Source organism: Equus przewalskii, chromosome 28 (assembly GCF_037783145.1).
Source record: "Equus przewalskii isolate Varuska chromosome 28, EquPr2, whole genome shotgun sequence".
NCBI lineage: Eukaryota > Metazoa > Chordata > Mammalia > Perissodactyla > Equidae > Equus > Equus przewalskii.
The window spans coordinates 24,904,088-24,926,777 of record NC_091858.1 but is presented as its reverse complement, the minus strand read 5'-3'; the positions used below and the strand labels follow the sequence as shown (position 1 = coordinate 24,926,777).

General features: G+C 42.2%; 1 protein-coding gene across 2 annotated transcripts in view; it reads left to right on the top strand.

Moving 5' to 3' along the window:
- Positions 1-140: 140 nt before the first annotated feature.
- Positions 141-22,690, top strand: part of STOX2 (storkhead box 2) — a 154,217-nt gene continuing 131,667 nt past the window's right edge. The window contains exon 1 of one of the 2 annotated variants that reach the window (XM_070598228.1): positions 141-566. The gene's annotated coding sequence lies outside the window, so the exon portion shown is untranslated. The remainder of the gene's footprint in view (positions 567-22,690) is intronic. The other variant, XM_070598225.1, reaches the window with a different exon arrangement.

Below are 22,690 nucleotides of genomic sequence, written 5' to 3'. Positions count from 1 at the left end.
TGGAGACGGTGCTGAGTGGATTCAGGGCCCAGCCCTGCAGGTACTTAATGACTTCAGTGTGGGCTTTTAATCTCCTGCCCAAGTGTTATCTTACCTGCCCAGACAAGCCCTTCACCATAACAGGAGAGTGTGGGAAAATTAACACCGCCGCCGGAGAAACCAGGCGAGGGAACAAACGTCTGAAGGTGGAAATGAATTGCATGAGCATTTATTTTAATACGGTCTGGAAACATACAACTTTTAATCTCTGGGCTGTTTAGGGCAAGCCCGGCACCCTTCCATGGAGGGAAAAAGGAAAAAGAGGATTGAAAACTATACAGAGCATGGCTATCTTTAATGCTGGAGTTAGCTATCAGGAAACCTGCTATGCTGAATATTAGAAAACGTTGACAGCAGTTTCACTTAACATGCGGTGACTCTGGCCTGGAGCGACTTCTTTGGCACCGGAGGAAATCAAGAGAATGAAAATAGCAGTCGTCAGGATTTGAAGTAAGCCACACATTATTACCATCTGTACATTTTGCAGACCTCTTGCAAAACCAGAAAGCCAGGACCCAGACTGGAGAGTAAGTATATTGAACTCTGGGGTGTGTTGTTAGATGGAAGAAACTCAGAAACTAGTCTCAATGTTTCAATACAAAACTTCATAAAACCGGACAATTTTTTTCTGGCGACAGTGGCCTAATAGTTCATTTGTCTAAAGTCTGGAACGTCAGGAGGAGTTATTGGTGTGCCTTCTGTGGGAGATACCATTGCTGTAAACTTTTGCTATACCAGGCCTTCATGCTTTCCTGATTCCTCTGTAAATGTAGAATTATTTGTAAATTACTCTCCAATTTCAGATTGTTCTTATACTATGTGTTTTTGTGTTCTTTCCAGAAACTTATGGGAAGGTCGTCCTGAAACACATTTAAGTGTTTGGAATAATGAATTGGTTCATCACTCTTATAGATCACTGACCTTAGACTTTTCTATTAATCATGCAAAAGAATATACTTTAGGATGAGCCGGCATTAAATATCTTTAGATTGGTTTTTTTGCCCTGTGTTTGATTGACATTATAATTTGAGCCAACAGCTAGATTCCTTACAGCTGAGACCTATTTAGAGACTAAACATAAAAGAAAAGTTTTAGATCATGTGTGTACTTCATTCAGGACTTATATTTGTTCAGACATCTTAGACCTAAACTTATAAACTCTAGCCCTTGAAAAACTAGATTCACAGGGTGGGGGTGGGGGCATGGGATGGGATGGGAAGTGGGGAGATGAGCTTATTGTTTTTTATAAAAAGTGAATGTATGTTTTAAAATAATAAGCAGTGAATAAGAGAGACCCATTTATCTAAAAATGTTTACATGAAAAGAGTTAATCCTCTATAAATGGGACCATTAGGTAAATTATTTGACATCTCATGGAGAAATAGAAACTTTCTTATAAATGGGTTTGATATAGAGCACTGGAAATAAAATTTAATGGGATCATTTTAACTTGAAAATAGCAATTAATGACAGATTGCAGAAGTCAGCCAACTAATTGTCACTTAGTGCTTTTTCTATCCAACGCATATGGAAGATTGTTTATAAACGGAGTATTTTTTTTTAATGTGCATATGAATTTAGTGTAGTGCTTGGCAATTCTTGGCTAGTTTGGCAACATTAAAATCTTAGATCTTTATACTTAGACTTGTCTGCTGGATATGAAACATTCCGTGGATAGAGTTGTTCTTTCCGTGCAAGCCCTGAAATTGAAATGTTTAGCAAGAAAGTCTTCACCCCAATTTTTTTCTTTGGTAACTTAAAGTTCACAGAATAATCTAATAGAGAGCATTTGGCCAAATTAAAATGAGGAAGGGTGGGAATAGTTAATTTCCACACTTGTTTAACACTAGGTTAGCAAAGCAAGTTAAATCGTACACAAGTGTTTAATTCTGAAAAGTACTCGTCTCAACTGTTCTCTTTGCAGTTGAAGCGTGCGTTCAAGCCTCACGTCCTGCAGGTTGCTCTGTCATGTTAGCACAGCCCATTCCATTTCTTTAATTAATGATGCAGATTCTTAGTTCATAGGCTAGTCTTGGGGGAGTAATTTAGCATATGTGAAAGGGGCCGAGAGGCTGTCTGGACTCTTGGGTCCTATTTGATAAATTATTGCTTCAATATATTAAATGGACCCCAGTGTCCTAAAACGTTCATATAATTTCCACATGTTCACTTTTTCTTGCTGGAAAGTGTAACGTATGGCAAGAGTCACTTGGAAACCTAAGCTCATTATTGAAGAAAAACTAATGGTCATATGTTTAGCATACATTTTGAAAATATCTCAGTGTGGGAAAATCATTGGTAAAGTTTATTATGAATGTGTTTGTAATATACTTTTTATGTGTATGTAAGCATCTTCAAACTTAAGAGCAAAAGTGCTAAACAGGCCTAGTTGATTTCTCCTCTTGCAAAATACGTGTGAGCCAACAACAGACTTTTATTCAGCAGAATGTATGGTTGGAATTACGTGTGGAGGAATGTTAATGATTTGTCTGGACGTGTGCGGATGGAGGGCAAATGCGGGCCCCTCGCCTCCATCCTGCCTTCTTTTCGAAGTGGCATTCGGCATTTTAGCTGCCTAGTGGTGCCAGCTTGATAGGAATCTTGAGTTCCTCTCACAAATTCTGGGAATGCTCTGGTCTCAGCTGCTCCAGTGTGGGTCAGGAGCAGGGCAAGCTTAGCTGAAGCCAGCAGCTGCCTTGGCAGGTCTGTTCTGAGTCAGCTTCCGATCTAGGGTTTCATTCCTGGCCTTGCTGGGGGCTCCCTGAGTGGTTTCTGTGGAGTCTTGCCGCAGGCACGTACCTCTCACAGAAATGCCCTAAGTGTACACCCTGGGATCCCAAACAGGCCAGTCATGGAGATAGTCTCCATTCAACAGAAGGACAGCCCAGGGATCCGCCTGCAAACGCCTTGACTAAAGCTGCCGCTGCTGTCAACCGTCTGTCCCCAGCAGACTTGCAGCTAATGGTAGGATGGCGCACGTGAATGTCTCCTTGCGATTAGCTGGCATGGATCCTGGGGGATGATAACTCCCTTGCCCAAGTATAATGGAGTGTTTTGCTGTTAGGGAGGAAGGGAAGGAAGATGTCAAGGTGTCACTTTAAAAATAGTGTTTTTTGCAGTAGTGTCTGTTTAAAAGGTATTGCCTGTGTATTCATGTCTGTAGCTGCATTCTCTTTGGCACCTATCCTATGGGATTTAAGCAGTCACCTACCAAATCTTATGGAGAGTTTCCTGTGGAAAGCCCCAAAGTTTTGGTGTAGGCCATCTAAAGGAGGAGAGAGGACCTGGGCAGCAGCCGTGTGTGAGAGGAGGGTATGATCAGAGCTAAATGCTGTGCTGTAGGCGGGGAGGGCTACCGCTGTAGGCGGGGAGGGCTCCCGCGGTTTAGAGGACACGGAGATCAAACGATCTTCCTGTTCCTTCTCAAGGGGAATCCTGGTGCCTCCCATGAGGCCTTCCCATTCAAGCCAGCTCCTGCTGCCGCGTCCTCGACTCTGCCTCCTGTATACTAACCTCTGCGGTCTCCTTCTCTGATTCTGAAGTTCTGCCCTGACTCAGCTTCTCCTTGAGCTGTGTTGTTTTAGCTCTTCAGCCCACAGCTTGGAAGACTGCTGCTCTCACTCATTTTGTTTTCTTCCTCAAATTATTCTCCCCCGAGGCATCAGTCTCCTTGTAATTGATGACCGTTTTTCCAGTGCTGTCTGCTCTAACTCTCGGCCACAGTGGTCACTGTGGGCCTCCTTTTCTATTTTTCCAGCCCCCTGCGCTTGGTTTCTGGAAAGTCGCATTGTCCTTGTTTGCGTCTGTTTTGCTCCTGTCGTGTTGGCAGCACTGCTCCCTCCCACGCTCCTGTGAGTATTTCTGAAGTTTCAGTCCCGCCTAGCTCCTTTTTCTCGCTCTCAGATGTTTCACCCTCTCTACCTAGTTTAGCTCTCACCTTAGAGGATTCAGTAATCCACTTCTCACACGTGTTTTGAGTACCTACTATGCACCAGGGATCCATCTGGGCGTTGAGGGTGGAATGACAGGACAGGTGGGTCCCTGCCTCGTAGTCTGTGGTCTTGTGAGGAAGAGAGACACGTAAATAGGTCACCTCAGCACAGCCTGCAAGTTGCCCCACTAAGAGGAATATGGCTCCTGGGGGAACCCGTGGAGGGGCACCCATCCTGACCTGGGGTAGGGGAGTGACTCCTAAATCTACGGTTACCTGGGGCCCTCCCTCTTGAACTTTAGTCTCTGTTGGATGACCTGTCACTGCTTCAAGCAGACCAAGTCTAAGAGGAAATTATTTTTCCTCTAAGCTAATTGCCCTCCATCCTGGCCCATTTCTGGCACTGTAACCAGCCTCTCCCCGACTTACTTAGGCTGAAAATCTGGGAGTCACACCAGAGTCCTGATTTCCCTTAAAATCCTCACGTAGTCAGCCACGCGCTTCTGTCAGCTCTTCCCCTGTAATTGGTCTCAACTCTACGTCCTACTTTCTATTCTCATTGCCCCCGCCTGTGGCCAAATCCTTACCGCCTCCTTCCTGCACTATTTAATATTTGTAAATGGGCTATTGACTTATTCACAGGAAATTTAAAAAAATTACCCAAGTGGTTCATGTTTGTGGTAGAAAAAATTAGAAAATACAGATAAACAAAGAGAAAGAAAGAAAGAAGGGAAAAAAATCACATATTTCATCACTGAGAATAACATTTCTATTAATGGTCTGATATTTATCCTTCTAAACTTTTCTCTATGGTATCTATATATCTAAATATTCTCTTAAATAAAAATGTGGAAAATATCTTACAAATTGTGATTCTGTTATCTATCTTGTTTTGTAGCCTACTTTTTTGTAATTAACCTATATGGTTGCTTTTCTGTATCAATAGAATTATTTGTAATAATTTATCATAGCTGTGTAGTACCTTGAAATAATTTGTGTTTTAATCTGTATTCCATTTCACTGTATGAATACACCACTGCTAAGTAATCTTCTTAAAACTTTTTCATTCTTGCTGTTTTTCTGTGGAAAAAACAGTGACTTCCTATTTCCTATACACGCACACACTCTCCTCTTTATATCGGTGGGTTTTTCTCACTTTCTCGGTCTTCAGTCTTCCTTTCCTCATCAGGAATAAGATATTTAGACCACAGTGTGGTGGTGATCATACATGAGCGCCTCATATTGTCTTTCTTTCAGGAAGGCAGGGTCCTGAGGATGATGGACGGCCCCTTCTTGGGATGTCCATGGCGCCTCACTCAGCATCTTGCCCTCCTTCGGGCCATTCTCTCTCTCTCCGTTGTTGTCCAGGTGTCCTGGGGCTACAGATGTGACCAAGCCACCTCTGAGTTCTGGCTCCTGCTGCAGTGAGAGTGAGAGACAGCCGTGTAGACGGACAAATACAATATGGCAGGACCATGGTGCTGTGGGAGCTAAGGGCTCTGATGCGGTGACATCGGAGCTAGTCTTGAAGTGCGATGGGCACTTAGAGAATTAAGTTGGCAGTGATCAAAGAGAACAAAGGTAGTTAGGACATACAGGGTGTGGGAAGGGGAGGCACTGGATGGAGCTAGGCCTGGAAGTCCACAAAATGGGGCGTGGTGGGCAGCCCTTGGAAGGAAGGCGGGGAGCCAGATTGGGTGTTGGTGTTGGTGTGGCCATGACAAGAAAGAGATGGCAGGTCTGAGGTTGAAGGCTTGTCCAGGGAAGTCTCAGTCCCCCCAGCAGACAGTTTTGATTAGGCAAATTAAATGGTAAAGCACAGAAAGCCAGCATGATCCTTGCTCCCCAGGAGCTCATAATGGAAACCAAGATAAATGTCTACATTTTTATGATTTAGATATTATAAGTCAGATCCTGAAACCCCAATGTTACGGGGCATTCCAAACTGTTTTATTGAACTGACTAGATTTTTTTTCCCTCGTATACGAAAAGACTCGAAAGCTTTTTTTGATACCTAGGACTTTCTTTTCATTGTCATAATATTCCTCCTCTTAGGATTAGTTCATGTCAGTTACATTCACTGATATAAAGGCAGATTATAATGTGTGTGTGTTTACACATTTGTCAACATATTAAAGCCAGGGAAAAATCTAACTATACCTCTCCAGGGAAGAGGCCAAAAACGTTTTTGCTGTTCAAAGATAATTCATAATTCTACAATTAAACATCGGTGTCCCTTTAAAATCACATCTCTTTTTGCTAATGTCTATACCTATTTTGTATCTAGTTCGCTGTGCATTTTTAAGTCAAAGAAAATAACTTGCTCCAGTTTTCAAAGGAGACAAGGAATTAATTCAAGCTTCACAAATAGAATCACAGTGTTTTAAACTGTGAGGGACCTTCCACATGGTCTTTCCTCCTCATTTTGCTGAAAAGGGAACTGAAGCCCTCGGAGTGAAGCAATTTGCCCAAAGTGACACGGCTAATTAGCAGCTCAGCCAAAAGCCGAATCCAGGACTTCTGGCTTCCAGTCCTGTGACCTTTCCACTACTTTGTGCCGCCGCCGCGATCCTAGTTTAAAAACAAAGAAAAGAAAAAGGAAAAAAAAAAAAAGTTGGAGAATTGGGCTGACACATTGCTTTAATTTTCCTCCCTCTTTATAGAGTGTGAAAAATCCTGATGTACTTTAAAAGAAACATTTAAAAATGTATCCAGACTTGTAAAGAAGATCAGGAATATTTGTGATATGCTAATTAGAAAGTATCTATTTATGCAAGAAATGGAAAACTCGGCAGAGGGAGAGAGATGCTATTCAGAGTAACTTAAGAATTACTTCAAAGGTAGGACAAAAGAGTGCTCTTTTTATTTATTTGATAATGTGTGGCTGCCATCAAATTTCTGATAGGGTCTGACGCCTTGCTAATAAACCCCATAGAAACTGGGGAAATCTGTCAGACACATGGAAGGAAAAGCAAACGATTTCATTTCATCTGAGTTTCCTCGGGTGTAAGTCAAGCCCTTTCTCGTAGTACTGGCCTGCCAGACTTCTTCCTGTAGAGACTTGTCATTGCACCATTAGTCATTCACAAAGGGATTATGTTTTGGCAGCCACGCTAATCACGCCAAGGTGACCGTCTGTTTGGAGAAACAAATCCTTCTCAGTTGATGTTACGGTACGCTAATCCAGCGAATTTCAAAGTGTGTTTGCTCCCCGCGACCGCTTATTTCTCCAACTCTCTCCTAACTAGAAGTGCTGTTTCTTCCAAAGAAGTTCTAAGTAGCCTGAGGAGAAATACCAGAACTTGGTCAGATTTCAAATTCAGGAGCAGACATGAGCCCCCACATCAGAGAAGAAGCTGTCCCCACCCTGGGGAGTCCAGAGAATCCCCAGGTGAGAGTTGACTGTCCTGTCACCTGGCCAGGTCCTCACCCATGCTGCTCTGGGGCAGACAGTGCCCTTTCTGCCCACTGTCTGCATTGGGACCAGAATAGACCACTTTTGGTGTGTTTGATGCACAGATGAAGTTCGTCTGGCTGTGGCGGTCACAGGTACCTGAGGAGGAGAGGAGAAGGGGAGCATTCAGCCCCTCTCGCCTGAGACAGCCTTTAGGTAGAAAAGGTCATGGGGAAAGATAGCAACACCTTGAAATGCACGTCCTGACTTTAGAAGTGACTTTCAAGCAGGGTTTAATAGAACATTTGTGTGTTTTAGAATTCGAACAAACTGCTCGGCGATCCCGGCTTTGTTTGCTAGCTCTATGAGCATGAACAAGATTCTTGTTCTCTGTGCACCTCAGTGTCTTCATCTGTAAAATGGGTTGTGATGATTCCTTATAGGGTTTTTCTGAGGATTCGATGTGATGACATAGATGAAGTGGCTAACAGAGAGTAGGGCTCCTCCAAAATAGGAACAATTATCATTATTCCTATATTCATGATTATATAAACACCAATACAACAAAAGCCATTTTAATTTAAATCAAGACCCAAAAGAGGGTGAAATGTAAATTTGCAGCTCAAGGAATTATCGCAAAGTGAACGCACCCCGTGTACACCATCCAGGAATAAACAAGAGCATCAGCGGTGTCACAGAAGCCTCCTCGTCCCTCCCCGTCTGCACGACTCCCCCTCCCCTCCCGCCAAGTAGCCATTTGCCTAAACTTCTGTTACTCACAGATGTTCATTGAGAATCTCCTGGATTCCAGGTACTAGGCCCCCATGGAAAGGCAGCCAGCATTCTTGTCCTCCTGGAGCTTACATTCCAGAGGGAGGAGCCAGACAACAAAAATGTGCATGAATAAATTCATAAGATGATTACAGATGGTGCTAAGTGAGATGAAGAAAATAAGGTAGGTTGGTGGGCTGGAGACTGGCCATCAGAGGTTCCTTCTGAAGGGTGGTCAGGGAAGGCCCTTCTGCAGAAGTGACCTTTGGGAAGACCTGAGGAGGAGCAGCCATGCAGAGAGAGAAGCCGGAGGTCTTCAGACGTGTTTGGAGAACAGGAAAAAGCCCAGAGGGGTGGAGAGAGTGGTCCTTGAGTAGGCAGGGTCCACATCATGAGCGCCTGAGAGACCACGGGAGAAAACTGGGTCTTGTTCTAATTGAAATGGGTTTGATTATCAACTGTAATCAGTGCCGTGAGAGGAACAAAGTACTGAGGAAATTCAGAAGAGGCGGAGATTGTGTGCACTCCTTTCCCTCGTAACAGTGACTTGCTGAGGACTGGGTAACACGTTGTCCTTTTATCAAGCGCGCTCCCACGTGGGGTCTCCACGGAGCCTCCTGACCACCCTGTGAGGTCCACAGAGAGGTCTGATTACTTCCTGTTAGCGGTGAGACAGTCGAAACTGCGAGGCTTAAGGCTTGTTGCAGAACCTTTTTACCACACCAAAGAGCCCACTGATCATCACATTTGGATTATTAATGTCATAATGGCTCAGCATCTTCCTAAGAAACGGATTAACTCCTGCAGGGGACAGGTAGTCTCCTGTCTTCCAAAAGGTTATTTCTGGAACATCAGTCACATACACATCCGTCGCATGCAGTACTCGTGCCAAGAAGGGGTCCTGGGTTGAGTGAATGTGGTCATGGTGCACAGTGCCCCCTCCCTCCAGACAGTCCCAGTGTAAAATGTTGTAAAGGCTCTGAGAAGTTCTGCAGTAAAGAAATATATTAACCTTGCCATTTCCCACACCTGCCTGTGGAACGGCGTCCATTGACATCTCAAGGAATGTAAGTTCTGGAAATGCCATTTGGAAAAGGCCAGCCCAGAGAGTTGCTATTTAGTGTTTACTAAATGGTCTCCTGAAAGGGTTCAATTATTTTCTGAGCCTGGAACTCCTCTCTCTGTGAAAGGATTAGAAACCACATTTGTAAAGCACTTCCATATGCTTAGCACGAAGAACCTGGATCAATGGAGATTCCAAGTGTTGAAAATCATAAATCCACTCCTGTTTTGAACACTAATGTTAATTACTTTGCCCTTTGAACTCAAAGCATTTCCATTAGTATTGTGCTTATACTTCCGGATTCTAGGATGCCAAAGCAGAAACCAGTCTTATCTGGTTTGAAAAATAAATGTTCTAAACCGTGCGTGGCTTTGATTTGGGATTATCATCTACAAGGATAGATGTTTACATAGAAAAGAGTCCATTTATAGATCATTTGCAACCTTCTCTACCTGTTTCCATACAGGCTCCTCTGCTTTTATTTTTTTTTTCCCTCTTATCTGGGGATTTACACAACCGTCTCTGAACTTGCAAGAAATGTTTGTGAGAGATGTTCCGAGAAACCCCAGTGAACTCTGGCAAAGTTTGTGGAAACATGCCTGATTCACTTCTAACTTCAGCTTTATAATTCCTCACAGATTTTCACATCTCTTCACACCTGTGGTTCTCTCCACAGCCCAGCTCCAGCGCCATCTGTGTTGTCTTCTTCATTCTGTTAACTCTGTGGTCTACACTTTTTAAAAATGTGAATGTTACTTTATTTTAATACTCTGCATTGCCTGGAATTCAGCATCTCTTAGATTAGGTTCTCAAAACAAAATTTTTGAAATAGGAAGAAAGGGGTAAATGGGGCTCTTTAATGCAGGACTTCTCAGTGCCTTTAGTATTCTCATATGCTTTGTTAATCTCTAGAAGAGAGAAAATAATATTTTCCCAACTTGTTTAACGACAGAACCTCTACTTCAACCTCTTTTAATAGCAACTTGTAGGAATGTTATTCTACAAATCCTGCTTTGGAAAATGCTATCCTAGAATCAAACCCAAACTTCTCAACCTATATTTTCCTTAATCACTCCTCCAGCATTACCCCTTTGATGATGTGTCTCAGCAAAACTAATTGTTTTGTAATCCTCCTAAAAAACATTTCCCCACTTTTAGTCTCTTCTCATGAAACCCCATGGTCTCTTCTCCATGGATCTAATGATGTTTCCTTGCGAATCTGGAATGCTTTCTTTCCTTTTCTTCTGCACCTTTATGAGCGCTCACAGTCCTTCAAATCCCAGCTCCTCTGGGGAGACTTTCTTGACCACCACAATCCACAAAGCATCTCTCTTAGAGCTGTTATCATCTGTACCACACCTTCAGCCGGTGTTATGAATGTTTACTGCCTTGTGGTTTATCCCATATGTGCTCTCTCTGCTCCTGGAGGCTAAAACCTCATTGTGTGTGTGTGTGTGTGTGCTGTTTACTCTCCAGTTGAGCTTTGTGTGCAGTGGAAAGTCCATCGAATGAAAGGGACACCTTACAGTTTGCTTTGAAGCCTGAGTATTCATTCTGTCTTCCTGGATGCTAGGATGGAGTGAGGAAGGACTGTTGGTTTACCTACCTCTTGGTCCATGAGGTGGACAGAGGCTGTAGAAAAGGAATGAACAGTTGCTGCAGAAATTGCAGCAAACATATTAAGCTCATTGAGGGTGCCAGGCTCTGTGAGTAAAAAGCACTGTTATTTTCCCTAAATGAGCTTGCAGTCTGTTGGGGGAGATATATACAATTTAATAAAAGGCCATGCTCGTGGTACCACAACCATTATAGGAATACGGAATGGAGGGTGGTTAATGTCGCGTGAGGTGGGCTGCGGGAAGGCAGATACAAGGAATTTAAGGGACAGAAAGAAAAACTTTCACGAAAGAGGAGATAATGATTTAGGCTAAAAGAATGAGAGGAATTAGGAGTTTGGAAGGCAGACAGGCGGGAAAGGAGATCCCAAGCAGAGGGAAAAAGTAGCATAAATGAAGGCTAGAAGACTAGAAAACCTTGGCGTGTAGGCTGCGTGGGGAGCATGGTGGAGACAAAGGTAGAATTTTGGGGGGTCATGGGGTGGAAGACATTTTACCACTTAGGTGTGGAGAGGTCATTAAAACAAGGTTTAAGCCAGTAAGTGATGGGGTCAAATTTATGCTTTAGGAAAAGCGGAAGAAGGAGTCGACTACAGATGAGGAAACTGAGATGGCCATGGATCCAATTACCTGACTTATTCCCAGCAGATCTGGGCGTAAGGAGTAGAGAAAATTGGCACCTTAGTTGGGGGACAGGAGGATGCACATGAGGGTGACCATTTTCTTCCAAAGGGGATTTCGTTTCCTTTGGGGAGTAGATAATGCAGGAGGAGTCTTCAGCTCTTACTGTCTGCCTTCGAGAGACCGCACCTTTGTGTGCTCTCTGATAACAAGTGCCCAGCCCGTTCAAGAAGTCGAGCTCACCCTGAGCCTATGCTTTCCTTGCCTGAAGACCTGATTGCTGATTTCCCACGTGGTCTCTCCCTCCAGTTTGTTTAACTGGCAGCCTCCAAGATATCAGATTATAACGAGTGAGGAAAGAAGGTTCTCCATGGAGAACCTGTTCTGATGCTCTTAACATCCTGTTTCTCCTGGTGTTATGAGTGGGATGGTTCAGTCTTCAGAGCTTCAGGGCGTGATTTAAGAGCCATCTGTTTTAATCAGGCATTTTGGGTGATTTATGGGGAAGAGGATAATGTGGGGGAGGGGGCTAGTCTATCCTATATTCTCCTAATTAGATCAGAATTCTTGTGTAAGTGCCAGAGGCCCAGGCAATGATGTGTTTTTACTATTTGATGTCGTTGTTTTTCCTTTCATTGCTTTTTAGGTAAAAGTTTCAAAGCCCCTTATTAGTGTTTCTAAAACTGCAACAATTTGTGTTTTTGGAACTCTCAGCCTTTTGTTTTTTTACCTAAAGATTACTGAGTCTTCCATACAGTATTTATTTTATGCATATACTGCCTCACTCCATGATAAAAGTAGTTTGCAGTTTTATAGTACTTACTATGTTCAAGGAATTATTCTACATGCTAGATGTATACAGATTCATCTCATTCTCCTATGGTGTTATCACCATACTATAGATTAGGAAACTGAGAGAGACAGAGGTCATAGTGAAAGGAATGGTACAGCTGAGAGCTGAACCCAGGCGTCCAGGTCCCCAGTCTGTGCGCATAAACACACCACTATATTGCCTGTCCTCAGATAATTTTCACATTTGCTGCAGTGTAGAATGACCGTGCTAGTGCCATTTTTCTAAAACAATAATGTATAAATTTTAACTAATGTTCCAGATACGAATGATGCATTTCCCACTACGTTTATCCCTTTCCTTCCCAACCATTCTTGTGGAAAATACAAATGCCATAAAAAGTTGCCAGGTGGCCTTGGCTTGTAGGACGTGGTGGAGTCAGTGGAGTAACTTGAAAGTCAAAAGAAGTGAGCTTCAGTATTAGCATCGACTCAGCCAAGCTGTTGGCTCTTGTCCAAGTTAGCTTTTCTGAGTTTCTTCCCTATGTGTAAGGTGATTTCAGCCTTGAAGTCCCGTGAAGCCGTCACACAGAACAGCAGAGAGAAGGGTCTTTGGCTGCCTTTGAGAGATGCTGAGTCAGGGCTCGTTCCTTTCAGGCTGACCAGACCTTGTCGAACTTTCCTGAAAAGTGTGGAGCCAGGCAGAGCAAGACTGAGAGTCACCCAAAGAATCATGATCTGTGGAGAAGATTCATCCTGTACTCATGTGTTATTTTTTTCTGTCATTTTCATAGAGTTATGTTCTTTTCCAGATTATACGTTACTACCTTTTGGAATTTTGTCACTGTTTCCGGTTAGTACAAGCATGATCATCACTCACAGAAGGGACAGAGGTTAAAGGAGCTTGCATTTTTTTTTTCTCTTGTTGGTTTTGTTTATGAATCAGATTTAACTTGAGCCCAACATCTTGACAACACTTAGGTTTAACTGGCGACCAGTGTGCTCAATGGGAATAATGTTGGAGAAGCTCTGACTTTGATATCGGATTGTTGTTCCCGTTCTGAAGTTAATATTTGATCTGTAAGATTTCTCTTTGGTTTCTCATAGTATTACTGATTGAAATGTGCTCCTGTACAAAAAGGATACAAGAGGGGCCCACCCCACGGCCAAGTGGTTAGTTTCGTGGGCTCTGCTTTGGTGACCCAGGGTTTCACCAGTTCGGATCCTGGGCACGGACCTAGCATGGCTCATCGGGCCGTGCTGAGGCAGCGTCCCACATAGCACAACCAGAGGCACTCACAGCTAGAATATACAACTATGTACTGGGGGGCTTTGGGGAGAAGAAGAAATAAAAAAGGATATGAGAGTCTCATATGTTGTTTGCATCAAAAAAGACGTATTTTGTTGTATAGCATTTTGTGCTTTCTTTGGGACCCCCTTCTTATTGCTCTTTCTCAGTTGAACTTTTCTTCATGTTATTTGAAAAATCTAGGAATAGAGTAAAATTTAGGCATGTGTAAACGTTTAATCACCTGGGCCTTCTAGTCAGTAGTAGAAGTCTTTGAAGTTGGTTTTCTTATAGCTAGTATATTTAGGCCACCAGTTTGGTTATAAATTAAACTTTCTCCATTGCTGTCTTGATAGACTCAAACTCTGCACTCACTTTAAGGTATAAAATGTCAGCTCATGGATAGCTGGGGGGAGGTAAAGTAGGGAATAGGTCTAAATATAGTAAATGAAATGATCAGCATATTTTATTTTGTAAATTTACATCACTAGATGTTGAAGCAATTCCTCCTCACATTTGATATATGTGGTGTACATTAGAGAAAAGAAAAAAAAGCTATCTTTTGTTTATAGTTCTTTTTCCCATGAATGGAAGCTATTTTATGTGTCAAGGGATTGGTGGCTAAACTTTCTGTCGCTGTGTTTTGGCTCTGGAACCACCTATAAATGTCTTTATAAGATTTCAGTAGATCAAGATGGATGTGTGTCCACCATCCATACATATTCCACATGCACGTTCCCCGAATGGTTAGAGAATGGTTTTGGGTTTTTTTTTTTTCCCTAAGGAAGATTTGCCCTGCACTAACATCCATTGCCAGTCTTCTTATTTTTTAGCCTGGGGAAGACTTGCCCTGAGCTAACATCTGTGCCATTCTTCCTCTACTTTGTATATGGGTCACCGCCTCAGCATGGCTGATGAGTCGTGTAGGTCTGTGCCTGGGATCCAAACCCATGAACCTGGGCTGCCAGAGTGGAGTGCACCATAGTTTAACCACTTGCCATGTGGCCGGCCCCTAGAGAACAATTTTTCTTTAAACTTCCACTTTCCTTTACTAATAGCACTTTAGGAAATTTCACCAAAATTCTGATTGATTTTGAAAATCCCAGATTGCCTTTCAAACTTACCAAGACTATTTGCTGAGGGTTTAAAGAGAGATTTCAAAAATATGACATAGAAAGAGAAGATGAAAGAATAGACATTGTTGAGCCCAAGAGCCCAAGGAGCAAAGGCCAAGATGGTGAAGGGTGGACGTGTTACATCCTGGACAGAGCTACTGAAGACAACAGGGCCAAATGAGCTTTCAGTGAATTTGTCTCATTTTTTCTTGGTCAGATCATCATCAAAAGTATATAAAAATGTCACAGTCAGAGCAGTGGCCCATCCAGCCATGATCCTGCTTTACACTGGGACTGGCTGTTACCTCATCTTGGTCATCCCGAGCAGGGGTTTCCTTTGATAACTCCAGGTCCCTTCCCCATCCAGCCTCTTGTCTCCCGTAGTTGATTCTTGGCTTGTGCAATTACTCTTAGTCTGTTGATGTTCACTGAGCCCCTTTGCTGGTCCAGGTTCTGTGCTGGGCTCCGGAGATACAGAGGTGAATAGCTTCTTCCCAAGGATATCTCACAGCCCTGCGGAGGGAAAGAGACGGAAGCAATTTATCACAAAATGCCCATGCTAGAATAGACCACCTCCCGAGTGCTAGGGATGCAGAAGGAGGAAGTGATTGCTTGAGAGAGTCAGAACTCCTCCAGCTTGTTATTCATGTAGTTGGAAATTTGTATGATAGGGAATCAAATTAACATGCCGTGTCAGCTGATGCCTTTCAGACATTAGTGTGTATCTGAGGTTTGGGATTTGGGCACTCGCTCAGGAAGTCTGTATTTACCCTAGATGCCTCTCTTCGACATTCTCACCATGACTGCAGCCTCTCAGTGGCATCTGAGGTGAAATGTTAGGCAAACATTTGGACATCAGGCCAATAAATCACAGAGACGATTTTGCTAATCAAGTGTGGTGACGTTTTTAGAGAAGACACTGGAATCCCAGAGAGCTGTGGATGCTCATTTCTTCACGTCCTTCCTGCCCCTATGGGTGGGATACCGGAAGACCTGTCTGTGTCTTAGTAGGTCATCTGGGGATGCTGGTGAGGCGGTGGAACCGACTCCAAAGACAGATGTCATCATTGACAAAGGACATCAGAAATGTCATGGCCACCCAGGTGCAGGTGAAAATCCTAGGAAAATAAAGAACTGATAATTAACCTAGAAGGCAGCGTATTCTAGTAGCTCTGTGGTCCTGATTGCTGAGAGGGACTCAGATGCTTAATTTTCCTCTTGAATGCAGCAAGGCGAGTCTTTTACTCCAATTCAAGACCTTATGGAATATGGCAAACCCTCAAATAAGTGGAAATAAGGTGTCGGGCTTAACTGAATTTTCTGGCTTATTAAGAGTAAACCCTTTTGTTAAGACGAAACCATTTTATTTAGAAAAAGAGTAAACCCTTTTATTAAAAAGTAAAACTTTTTTTTTTTTAATTCTCTGCTGCTGTCCATGAAAATGTGTCTTTAATACAATACAGTGAAAACTCTTGAATCTTTTTTGGTTTATTTGGTGTTTCGAGGATTTCCCCACGTTCATCGGACTTTGGTATCAATTCTCCTGGTGAGACAGGAGAATGTAGCTCTTGGAAATTTAGATTATTTTCTGTAACTTTAAACAACTAAACATGTACCAATTATGTATTTATTTGCTATGTGAAGGTTCCGATTAGTGAAATTAAAGTTTACCAGTACAGTATGACGTAGGCTGTTTTTAATCTACACGTCCAACACAAGAAGGCAAGCTCTCCTATCTTACAACGCAGCTTTGCCACCAAAAAGAAAGAAAATAGACAATAGAGAAAATAGAAACTACTGCTTAATAATACTGTCAGAGTCATTAAATGGGGCTGGAAACGGACTGTCATTGAAAGCTATTCAGAGTCCGTGTCTGTTATCAGTGCTGTGTACAGATGGATGGGTAGAAACAGCTGTTCTTAAGGGATTTCTAAATTCTTTTTTTACTGCATCCGTAGGAATCCTGTGAAAGGTGAAAAACTATCAGGTATCACCTTTCCAGCTTGCTAAGTTAAATTTTCATCATAGAGATGATTTGTATTACTGTGTCTATATACCACATGATTCCGCTTGTGGTAATGAATATAGGAAATATTTTCACTCCTTGGGTTAAGTCAGTAAAGGTGAAATTTGGAATAACTGTCAGCATACTCAGAATAGCCGTTTATCACACTATTAATTTGTTAACTTGGAATTTGCCTTTATTAATTTTGGCTTCACAGACTTTAAATTATGTGATTATTTGGATAAAAGTTGGACTAGGGTGACGTCTGTGGGAATTTTGAAAATTGTTAGATGATATAATTGTATAAATAGAAACAGTCAGTGATTATTTTAAAGCTCCTTCAGGGACCATGCTTTGGAAGTTCCCCTACACTTGAAAACATTGATGAGCTGTTTAAAAACTCTTCCTCTCAATCTAAAGGAACCCTGGCGATGGTTTGCTTTTCTTGCTGCTTTTTTGTGATGTATTAACTCCAGGCTTTATTTTGGCAGGACCAAGGACTCAGCTTCTGATGAACAGAGAAATGCCTTAAATAGGCAGTCCATAATGTGACACATAGATCTCTCCCAAAATTTGCTTACAAGTTGATTTGGAGCAGCTCAGAACTCATATTTCCAAAGAGAAGAATTATTTAAAACAGTGAATAAGATTTTAGACTAACCTAGCCATGCCTATTTCCTTCCTCATGCAGCCTGACATTACGGTGCTAATGTCTCTGAACTATGATGCTTTGATCTAGTCTACTAGAACTAGATAGAGTACTGGACCACAGGATGATTAAAAGGCTTCGGTGGGCTGTATTAGCAGTGGTATAGAAGTAGTACATTACCACTCTTACTCTGTTAGCAGTTATTTCACCTGCATTAGTCATTATGCTGGCTTTTTATACTCTAGAATGCAACGTGAACTACCATCTATAATATTGATTCTTGGGGCAATACATTCTACAACGGATTGTGGTTGATAAATTTTTTAAGTCAAAGAACACTTGTGTACCTATTTGAATTATGAGAATGAGAGTACCTTCTGTTTAATAACAACACTCTTTAGATTTAAACTCTTTCTTTGGATGATTCTCACAGCTTTTCCATCATCAGAAGGTCTTTCAACATCATAATTATGAATTCAGTCGTTACACTGAACAGGGTAGTAGGAGTTTCAGTTATTATTTGTATTGAAGGGGGAAGTGCTGGTTAATAGAACCTGGTTTGTTGATAGAACTTCATTCTTAAAAGCATAAAAGTGGACTTTCTAAGAGGATTCTTCATTTCACAGTTTTTAATTCCAGCTATGGTTCCCCTAGCAAGCTCACATTCGTGGAGTTTACTGAATGTAAAAACGTTCTTGCTTGAGGGGCCGGCCCGGTGGCATAGCGGTTAAGTTTGTGCACTCTGCTTCAGTGGCCTGGGGTTTGCAGGTTCAGATCCTGGGCATGGCCGTATCCACTACTCATCAAGCCATGCTGTGGCAGCATCCCACATACAAAATAGAGGAAAATTGTCAGAGATGTTAGCTCAGTGACAATCTTCCTCAAGCAAAAAAAGAGGAAGATGGCAACAGATGTTAGCACAGGGCCAATCTTCCTCACAAAAAAAAAGAAAAAAGTGTTCTTGCTTGAAATCTTCTATGATTCCATCCTGAAACCTAAACTTAAGAAATGTGGAAATCATGCAAATACTGGTGATATATGGCTTACCTAATGGTTGCCTAGAATTATTTATGAGCTTTTTATTTCTTTGATTCCCTTATCTGTTCTAACTAATATGGGATGAGAGTGAATATTTTCCTAGTGTGTGGGCACCATTTCTGGCTGTGTTTAAGAGAAGATGCCATGCTTACGTGGGTACCACGGTCTTTATACCTGGGAGTCAGATCTGCTGCTCCAGGTATGCCCATGGCTTTTTGGGTTTAGTTTTTATTTTCTTCTTCAGCTGTCTTTCTCCTTTTAATGACTGTGAAATCGTTTCAGGGAGTAAGACTTCTTTGCCCTCTTGTTGGCCACCCACAGAGGGCCTGTCTTTTTTTCAGGGCTTCTGATAGACATTTCCTGTTCTGTTTTCAAATCTTGCTAAACTTGAAAAAGTTTCTGAACCTTGAAAAATGTGTATCCTGATCTACTTTCGGTACTTATGCCAGTGAGTAAAATTACACTAATTGCTTTTAATCTCCAAGTCACTTTAACTTTGGTATGAGAACATTGTGGTATTTGTGAACAGGCTTTTGTGCCAGAAAAATAGTATAAAACCATTGCTCAGAAAAGCAGTGCCATTAGGAGGCATCAGCAGCACATAATAATGGCCATTGACAATCAGGGGCCAACTTACTGCCTGCCATATCTGACATTTTTTTTAAAAGAGGAAAATATATGAAGTTTATTTTATTATTATTATTTTTTTTACTTTGTGCAAGTATTTTTACATCTGCTTGTGATTATTCTGTCTTGTAACTACCACCTCAGGCCCAGTTCTTTTTAGGGGAAAAAAATGAATTCCTTATGTAATAAGTTATCGTTTGGAAAATTTCTCTGACAGACCATGAGCTCTTCTTATGAAACATTCAATACAAAAAAAAAAGTGCAACTATAATTAACTACAGAAATATGAGTTTATAATAGAAAGATAGTGGATCTTATATATCCAAGGGAGTTACTTTTGTAAGGATAAAAGATTTGTACTTCATATATTAACATAATAATGTAATATGAAGTGTTGCAGGGTTAAAAAACAACCCTATTTTATGGATAAACTATATCTTGTACCAAGACAGTATGGCATCAAAGGGAGCTGTTTGGATCTTATTCAAGATGACTTATTTATTAAAAATACCTTTATGTCAGGATTATACTGAAGCATACACTCTAAAGAAAGAGTTATGGTCAGATTTCAGAATATTTATAAATATTAATATGTACTTCAAAAAAGCACATGTGCCTTTAAAAAATTTAAATATAAGGGAGAAATATGAAGGCCATGTGCCAGAGATTTGAAATAGCATATTGAACATTGATAAGAAAAGGGGCTTCTTGCAGATTGTGAAGTGGTGGTTTTTAAAATTAGAAGCTGGGTATGTTGTAACCTAAGAAGCATATGATAGAGCCGTTGCTAGGGTAAGGGTTCTGCTTTTGCCAAAAGCTGAGTAAACAAACAAGATAAACCCACATAAATTAATGGCTCTGGTCCTCATAACTCATTGACCATCTGCTTATTATTATTTTTTTATCCTGTGTTTTCTCACCCTACAATATCTATGTATCTGACACTTTGGAATTCACATCTGCTATAATGAGATTAGTCAGTCGTCTTTGTGGTTCTGCCGTTTGCTTTTCAGTGAAAGTTTGAAGAACCATGAAAACCCTAGAATCAACCATAAGACATAAAAATTTTAGAAAGTCACGTTCTGAGATTTGCATATAAGCTGTGAATGTTACTTCTTGGATTCTTAAAATGTTACTTAGTTTTTCAGAAGCCGTCTCTTTATTTTTAATGTAAAGGGATTCTGAAGGCTTTTCCCTACGTATTACATCCTGTTGGCATGTTTAGATCAGTCTGTACGCGTTTTTGTATGTGCGTATGTAAAAATTTGGAGGATTGGTTTGTTTCTTTTCGTGTTCTGTTCTAGATTTCTCGGAGGGTGTTGAAGACTGCTTTGACAACTATTAAGGACAACTGTGCTAGTAACGTACGCGACATGCACCCTTCCTTCTGAAACACTGTGATTTGGGGATTGTTTTCATAGCTACTGTGGGCATAATAAGGCCATGCTTTACTATCTCACAGGTGTGTTGAAAGGATAAGTGAGACAATGTATGTGACCAGGCTTTGAGTTCTTTGGAAGAGAGCTGTTTAAATCAGGCATGTACTTAGTTTCATCACTGTTATTATTTGTGCTTGTCCTAAAACTTGCCCAGGGAAGCTCCACAGTAGTGCAGAAGCATGAAGCTGCCAGGGCTGCCTTACCTGTAAATGCCCTCATTTTGCCAGGATTGTAACTCCACTGCTCTGCAGTGAGTTTGAAATGGCATCTTCTTAAATTGGAGAGTGGGGATGAATTCGGTTCTCCAGAGGGGCTGTCCCCTCCTGCTGAAGTCCAGGAGCAAGGCTGTCGCTGCACAGAAGCCCGCGCATCCTCGCACGTGGGCCTGATATCTGAGACAGTTTCGCTTGTGGCTCCTGTTACGTCAGTGGTGAGTGGACAGTCATTCCATCTTTTTAGAGACGGGGTGTTCTGACTCAGACATGGTTGTACCAGTATGCTAACAGATGGCAAGAAACAGATTGCAGAGACTTTGGAAAAAAAACGTGGCATGGGTGCATTCCACCCACGTTCGGAGCAACTGCTCCAGTTGGGATATTTTCTTATCGGTGACATTGTGGGAAAGTCTTCATCTCCTGGTAAAAGTGACCCTTTCGTAAGTCACTTTTCTTTGGGTGTGCCTGAATGTCCTGCTGTTCTCTTAAACCCCGGCCCTCCCTACAGTCTTAGCTGAATAAGAAAGTCTTTTTGTGTTTACTCTCTCTTAGAGAAGAGGAGAGCCATGTGGCCAGAGCTTCGATTTATAGAATTCTCTTTAAGCAGCTGCAATCTTGGGTTGACTCCTGGAAATCTCAGAGCCTCGGGAGGACTGAAGATTATTAATGAGCTTTTATCACTTTTTTGATTGTTTTAACATGTACTTACTATTTTAAGCAGTTGTACAGAACTCTTTCTAATAGCATTTTTTCCTGATTTGTAGAACTGTGCACATATATATGCAGAGATGATACATATATCTTCTACACAGTATAATTAAATTTGCATGTTGTTGGATATCTTTGATTTCTATGCGTACTCAAGAAGAGAGTCACGGACATTTCTAGAGCTCCCATTCCTCAGAGTTCAAGTGGCTCTTTGCTGCCTCTTTCCCTGGCCAACATTCTGCCCCAGGCGGTCATCAGCAAAGCCTATCATTAGGGGCGTGAGGTGATGGGAATTGTAGAGCAACCGAGGTGCAATTCGTCTTTAGTTCTTACTCTCTTAAAAACACCGAGGGTCTTCCCTTCTTCCTTTCTTTTCTCCACTTCCTACAGGCTTTAATCTCAGAGAAGTAGCAGTGAGGACCGCGGTCAGGGTTTTAGAAGATGGGGTTCTCGGAAGGAAGAGGCATTGTGGCTCTGTTTTCTTTTCCTTGTTGCTAGCCTTCCCTGAGCCTGAATGGTTTTTCTAGGGAGTCTCTGCATTTGCCCCAGGCCAGGTCTCCTTTTGGGGAGAAGAGCTGGGGGGGATTGTGTACTACAGGGTCTGTGCTAGTGGAGAGTTGTCCCTCACGTGCCATGGGAGCCTGTGACCCTGGGAAGCTGGGCTTCCAGCCTCCCCATCTGTTGGCTGTTCCCTTGCATTTCACGCAGCAGTCATTGGCGCATCGTTTACAAAGCCCTTTGAGGACCTTTAGTGACAACATGTGTTTTGTCGAAAGAGGGATGAAGAGGAGGACCAACTTCAAACCTGGCTCTTGGGAGGGATGGCGTCTTGCTTATTTTAGTTTTACATCAACACTTTAGATAGTGCCGACCCAGAGGCCAAGTCACCTAGCATTTTTACAGGAACATTCGGCGGATGCTCACTTTGAACCCCAAGCGCTCCCCAAGAGGCACAGCTTTCCTGTTGACCCAGGTTCTGTTTCTTGGGGACACCTGAACCCTGTCCCTGACACACACACCCTTCTTTGACAAAGACTGTGTCCATAATTTGAACATTAAGGGGAGACTCCAAGGGGTCCGAGTCATTACCCCCGACTTGGCCAGGCCCCAAGCTCTTGGCAGCCTCCCAAATGTGCCTGCAAAGGCGGTGGGTGTTGGCCTTCCAGAGAGTGTATGGGGGTATGGGGAGTCCAGGCTTCGTTTCCTTTGGGGGAAATGTCAGCTTTCGCTCAGCAACCTACCTGATTGGTGCTGACCAGTAAGTGGATGACAAGTAGGCTTCTTGGTGTTCTTGTTTATGGTATTAATCACCAGAAATGGAGCTCCACCAGAGAGGAGATTTTTAAACTTGAAAGTAGTGAGTCATGTTAAGCTGGGAAGAA